This window comes from Chrysochloris asiatica, unplaced genomic scaffold (genome assembly GCF_000296735.1).
Source record: "Chrysochloris asiatica unplaced genomic scaffold, ChrAsi1.0 scaffold00254, whole genome shotgun sequence".
Lineage (NCBI taxonomy): Eukaryota > Metazoa > Chordata > Mammalia > Afrosoricida > Chrysochloridae > Chrysochloris > Chrysochloris asiatica.
In genome coordinates, this window is record NW_006408772.1 from 974,810 (window position 1) to 982,138 (window position 7,329).

The following is a 7,329-nucleotide window of genomic DNA, read 5'->3' on the forward strand; positions in this document are numbered from 1 at the left end:
CTGGGCAAATTATTGAATGATGCAGAAAGCATCAAGAGAATATGGAAGGAATACACAGTCACTGTACCAAAAAGAAATGGTTAATGTTCAACCATTTCAAGAAGTAGCCGATGATCAAGATCCAATGATACTTAAGGAGGAAGTCCAAGGTGCATTGAAGGAATTGGCAAAAAACAAGTCACCAGGAATTGATGGAATAAAAACTAAAATCTTTTAAGAAAGTGAGTTGGCACTAAAGGCACTCATCTATGCCTAGAAATTTGGAAGACAACTATCTGTCTGACAGATTGGAAGAGATCCATATTTGTGCCCATTCCAAAGAGAGGTGACACAACAAAATGAAGAAATCATCGGAAAATTGCTTGGATATCTTACGTGAGTAAAGTTTTGTTGAAGGTAATACAGAAACAACTACAATCATACATTGACAGAGAACTTCCAGAGTTCAAGCCAGATTCAGAAGAGGCCGTGAAATGAGGGATATCATTGCTGATGTCCTATGTATCTTGGCTGAAAGCAGAGAGTATCAGAAAGATGTTTACCTATGCTTTATTGACTATGCAAAGACTTCCAATTGTGTGGATCATGACAAGCTATAGAAAACATTGTGAAGTATGAGTATTCTGACACACTTAATTGTGCTCATGGACCAAGAAGCAGTTGTTCAAACAAAACATGGGAACACTGAATGGTTGAAAATTAAGAAAGGTGTGCTACAAAGTTGTATTCTTTCACCATACTTATTCAACTTGTATGCTGAGAAAATAATCAAAGAAGCTGGTTTATATGAAGAAAAACATGGCATCAGGATTACATGAAGACTCATTAACGACCTGTGATATGCAGATGATACAACCTTGCTTGTTCAAAGTCAAGAGGACTTAAAACATTTACTGATAAGATCAAAGAGCACAGCCTTTGGTATGGATTACATCTCAATGTAAAGAAAACATAAATCCTCACCATTGGACCAATAAACAACATTCTTATCACCGGAGAAAAGATTGAAGTTGTCAAGGACTTTATTCTTCTTGGATCAACTATCAACACTCATGGAAGCAACAGTCAGGATATCAAATGACGTATTGCATTAGGCAAATCTGCTGCACAATATCTTTTTAAAGTACTGAAAAGCAAAGATGTTAGCTTGAGAACTAAGGTGCGCCTGACCCAAGGCATTGTATTTTCAATAACCTCATATGCATGCAAAAGCTGGATAGTGAATGAGGAAGATCATAAAAGAATTGATGCTTTTGAGTTATGGTGTTAGAGGAGAGTATTGAAGGTGCCATGGGCTGCCAAAAGAACCAATAGACCCATTTTGAAAGAAGTGCATCCAGAGTGCTCCTTGTAGGCCAATATGGCCAAACTTCATCTCTCATACTTCGGACATATTGTCAGGAGGGACCAGTCACTGGAGAAGGATATCATGTTTGGTAGGGTGGAGGGTCAGAGAAGGAGAGGAAGACCCCCAATGAGATGGATTGGCCAAGTGGCAGCACCAATGGACTCAAGCGTGGCAATAGTAGTGAGGTTGGCCCAGGATCACGCATTGTTTCGTTCTGCTGTGTATAAGGTCACTAGGGGTTGGTACCAACTCGATGGCACCTAACAACAACAACACCCAGAAAGAAAAAAAGCAGGTTTGGCGTGACAGACAAACCATACCAACAATCTGTAAAACCCCAACATGAAAAGACGCAACTATTTCAAGAATTACACTGTGCACACAATAGTAGACAATCTTTCTCCCACTAACTTCTCAATATCTATCTGCACACCTCTACAGTGGTGACCAGGAGAGGGGCTTGAGTGAGTGGACACCCCAACCCTCTACTGTAGGCTTCTAGAGTGCACACACACAATTTTATTTTTGTTTCAAAGTGAAGGTTCTTGTCTCTGCTCTTACTTTGCTTCTACTTTTGGGCCTTTTGATCACACACTTTTCCTGAAGGTGGGAGCTTTTTCTACCTATGTTACCCAAGAAGAGACAGCAATCGTGGCCATATAGCCAAGCTGCAAGCGTCCCCTATAATATTCCACCATTGAAACAAGAGCCAACAACAGCTGCTAAGCATTACATGCAAAAAGGGAAGCCTACCTCCTGATCATATCCACCAGGAGACACCCAGCAAGCTTAATGACACAACAACAAAAATCCATTTAAACATTAAAAAACCCACATAACCACTGGAAATGACAAACAAAAGACCTCAAATACAACAAACAATCTCAAAACATGTCCAAAAACAGAAAAGAGAAACTGAGACAAACGCACTGGAGAAAGACAAAGGCTCCCCAGAAGAGAAAGAGCAGGCTTTGGATTTGCCTGAGAAAGAATTCAGAAACAAAGATATGGACACAAATTCAAATGCTCCAAAGAGGGATGGAGGAAAACAAGGGAGAAGTCAGGAAAGTACTAAAAGAGCAATCAAACAAGATTGATACAGCAATGGAAACAATTCAAAACCTGCAAAAAGAGGTCCAGATAATTAATAATAAGATCTCAGAAATAGACAATACACTGAAAGGGGAAAGGAGCAGAATAGAAGAGATTGAAGCCAGAACTAGTGAGCTGGAAGACAGATCTCTCAATACTACTAAGAAAGAAGAGCAAGCTGGAAAAAGGATTAAAAAAATCTGAGGAGAGTCTAAGATTCATGCTGGATAACATGAAGAGGAACAACTTAAGAATTATTGGCATTCCGGAACAGGAAGAATCAGAGAACTCCACAGAGGAGATAGTTGAAGAGCTTCTGGAAGAAAATTTCCCTAAAATCTTGAAAGATGAGAAGATAAATAGTCAAGAAGCCGAAGTACTTCAGGAAGGATAGACCCCAAAAGAAAGTCACCAAGATATATAATAATCAAGCTCTCCAAAATTAAAGACAAGGAGAGCATCTTAAAAACAACCATGGAGAAGAGAAGGTCACTTACAAAGGCAAGCAAATCAAATTAAGTTCTAACTATTCAGAACAAACCATGCAGGCAAGGAGGCAATGGGGAGACATATACAAATTCTAAAAGAAAAAAACTGCTAACCAAGAATCGTCTATCCAGCAAAATTATCAATCAAATACGATAGTGCAATCAAAACATTCAAGGATAAACAGAATCTAAGAAACTTATCAAAACCAGTCCAGCACTTCAAAACATCCTAAAGGGATGCAAGGTTGTATCATCTGCATATCGCAGGTTGCTAATGAGTCTTCCTCCAATCCTGACGCCATGTTTTTCTTCATAGAACCCAGCTTCTTGTATTATTTGCTCAGCATTCAGATTGAATAAGTATGGTGAAAGAACACAACCTTGTCACACACCTTTGTCAATTTTAAAACATTCCGTGTTCCCATGCTCTGTTCGAACAACCGCTTCTTCGTCTAGGTACAGATTTCTCAGAAGTACAATGACATATCAGATACATCCCATGCAAGTAAGTTTTACTGAAGGTAACAAAAAGTGGCTGCAACCATATGTTGACAGAAAACTTCCAGAGGATCAAGCTAGATTCAGAAGAAGACTTGGAATCTGGGATATAATTGCTGATGTCAGATGGATCTTGGCTGAAAGCAGGGAATACCAAAAAGATGTTTACCTCTGCTTTATTGACTATGCAAAGTCTTTCAATTGTGTGGATTATGACAAGCTATGGACAACATCACAAATTATTATGGAACATTTAATTGTGCTCATGTGTAACCTGTACATAGACCAAGAGGCTGTTGTTAGAACTAAACAAAGGAACACCAAATGTTTTAATATTAGGAAAGGTGTGTGCCAGGGTTGTGTTCTTTCAGCATATTTATTCAATCTGTATGCTGAGCAAATAATCCAAGAAGCTGGATTATATGAAAAAAAATTTGACATCAGGATTAGAGGAAGACTCTTAACATTCTGCGAAATGCAGATGATACAACCTTGCTTGCTAAAATTGAAGAGAACTTAAAATACTTCCTGATGAAGATCAAAGACCATAACCTTCAGTATGAGTTGCACCTCAATGTAAAGAAAACAAAAATCCTCACCAGTGAGCCAATAAACAATATCGATATAGATAGAAAAAAGATTGATGTGGTCAAAAACTTCATTTTTCTTGGATCAACCATGAACACTCATGGAAGCAGCAGTCAAGAAATCAAATAACTTACTGCATTAGGCAAATCTGGTGCACAAGACCTTTTTGTTTAAGGTGTTTAAGAGCAAAGATGTCAGTTTGAGGACTAAGGTGTGCCTGACCCAAGCCTTGTTATTTTCAATAACCTCATTTGCATGTGAAAGTTGGACAGTGAATAAGGAAGCCCAAAGGAGAACTGATGCATTTGAGTTATAGTGTTGGAAGAGAATATTGAAAGCACCACGGACTGCCAAAAGAACCAACAGATCTGTGTTGGAAGGACAGCAGAGTGCTCCTTGGAAGCCAGGATAGCCAAACTTCATCTTTCTTACTTCGGACGTATTATAAGAGGGACCAGTCACTGAAGAAATACATCACATTTGGTAAAGTTGAGGGTTGAAGAAACCAAGAAAGACACCAAACAAGATGGATTGGTATAGTGGCGACAGCAATGATCTCAGCAACGATTGTGAGGTTGGCCCAGGACCAAGCAGTTTTTCATTTTTTGTGCATAGGGTTGCTATGTGTGGACACCAACTCAATGGCACCTAACAACAACAACAACGATAATTAAAGAAAGGTAAAATAATAGCTTCTGTTGAAGTTTTTTTTAAGGAAACATAAAAATCCATGAATGCATTTTGAACTTCACATGAGTATCACACCAATTAGTAAGATAGTTAAAGAGAAATTCCACTGTGAAAAATCACCATATTTATCACATGGAAAGGTAAGATTTATTACTGTGGTACCTCATGCTCTTCTAAAATCTATTTTCCACAGTTTTCAAGGAGTAGCTGGTGGGTTTGAACCTCCAACCTTGTGGTTCATAGTCCAGTGCTTATCCTAAAGCACCACACCAGGTGATATACCTAATATAAATTTTTGTTGTTGTTAAGTGCTGTCAAGTCGATTCTGACCCATAGCAACCCTTTATAGCGTTTCAATGAGCAGCTGTGAGCTTGAACTGCTGGCTTTACAGTTCAAACGACTTTGCAGTCTAATGCATTAGCCCACAGTGATTGTCTTATTATTATTATTATTATTATTTATCAAACTAGTAACAATTTAAATATAAGAATTCTTACATATAAGGAGCTCTGGTAGTGTAGTGGTTACTAGTCAGGCTGCTAACCTCAAGGTCATCAATTTGAAACTACCAGTGTTTCTGCAGGGAAAAAGATGAGGCTTTCTGCTCCAGTAAAGATTTACAGCCTTGGAAACCCTGTGCAGGGTCGCTATGAGTCAGAACCAACTCCACAGCACACCAGCATCACCACTACCACCACCATTCTTACAAATAAAATCTCCACAATTAAAAAACAAAAATGTATCTGAAATCTTAAGATTAAGGAGCTCTGGTAGCGTAGTGGTTACGAATGGGGCTGCTAACCTCAGGGTCAGCAGTTCGAAACTACCAGCTGTTCCGCGGGAGAAAGATGAGGCTTTCTGCTCTCAGAAAGATTTACAGCCTTGGAAACCCTGTATAGGGTGGCACATAACAACAATTTGAAGAGCATCTGATCTGGAAGGCATACAAGAATTCCAAAAAGTGTTACAAAATAAAAAAAGTTTTGTAAGCACAGACACAGGAAAAAGGGAGCTGTACTGGGCAATTTCAGACTGGCTTGCAGGCGTTTTTTTTACTTCATTTGAAATAAATGAGAAATTTTGAACTAGGTTAAAATGAGTAGGCCAGTCCTGACTGGTTAACTTAGATTTCTGTTTCCAGGATTATTTTGAGTTTTTGCTCCTGTGAAGATTTGGATTTTACAAAAAGTAGAAATTTGCTGATGTGGGGTCAACACAAGTGGTTTTATCTTAGTTTAGTCAGGTTAACACTATTGAGATATTTATTATCTTCCTTTAATCATAGAAAATATATAAAAGTTGATCATCAGAAGCATAAGAACTCAATATTTTCATCCTTAAATACCAACAACTATCATATTCTGTGGGGAGACCAACTCTCCGTGGGGGGTCGTGGGACACGAGAGGAGACGCAGAGTGTGCGGTGAAGAAATGACTGAATGATTGAATGAATGCCATCGAAAAGCTTTCTCAGTCAGCTTGCTGTTGCTCTGCCTTCTGCTTCCTGCTTCTGCTCTCTGCTCCTGCTGCTTTCTGCCAGCCCAGCTCAGAAAGTCTTTATTTTTATACTTTAAAACTACACAGTACATGAATTGACACTTTTATCTTTTCTTCAATTATTACAGTTAGTCAAAACATTCTTGCACTTGGTCGTTAGACAACCTTGACAAAAATATTTCTGTGATGTTCAGACTGATCTTCATCTCCTTTCCCAGTATGTGAATAAACTGTTTCTTCTTGTTTCCACTAAAAGATTATCAACTTTCTATCCTACATAATGTACTATTATTTTCATAATAAAAGTATTCATTAAATCGCTTGGAAGCTATGTGGCATAAAGCCCAACCTGGCTACTTGCTGCAAGAAGTGTAGATTATCAAGTCAAAACTATCCTTCACTTAAGTTCATTATTGTCTGCTTGTTTACGCAGGTATCTATATGTAGGGGTTTGTGAATTCTAGCTAGTTACTGATTGTGGTGAGGCCTATGGGGGTAGGTCAACTTGACTAATTTGCTATCTGTTTTTGTGGCCTCACAAATGCAATTACTTAGGTTTTCTATGAGAAGGAGTAATTTACACAATTCTCTTTGTATTCAATCCACCAAAGCTGAAAGCAATTGTTGCTAAACCAGTTTTTCCTAAGATTTGTAAAACTCATAGTGAAAGGCTGTGAATATTGCCATATTATATATTTTTACAAGTAAATTCAGAGTTAACTTGAAGGGAAGCTAGGGACTAGCTTTTTTTTTTTTAAGGTTTTTATTGTGGATTGAGTGAAAGTTTTCAGGGCACATCATCGGTTTCACATTCAAACATTCATATACCTTGTTTTATTACATTGATTATAATCCCCTCCACATACCATCAGTTAACAGAGTTTCTCTCTATCCTCTTTAGCTTTTTTTGGGGAAAACCTTTGCCTTTTTGGAATTTACAGCCTCGGTTTTTAGGGAAGGTTTTTACATTTATCTGTGGGTATCCAGGGCTCATGTATGGAATTACTAACCAGCATAACTGAATAATCAGATAAGGGACATTTTGCTATGTCTGCTAGGTGGCTAAAGTCTGATCCTCAGAGCCTATGGTTTGGGCCCACAGGGACTTGAACTCCTGACCGGGTCTG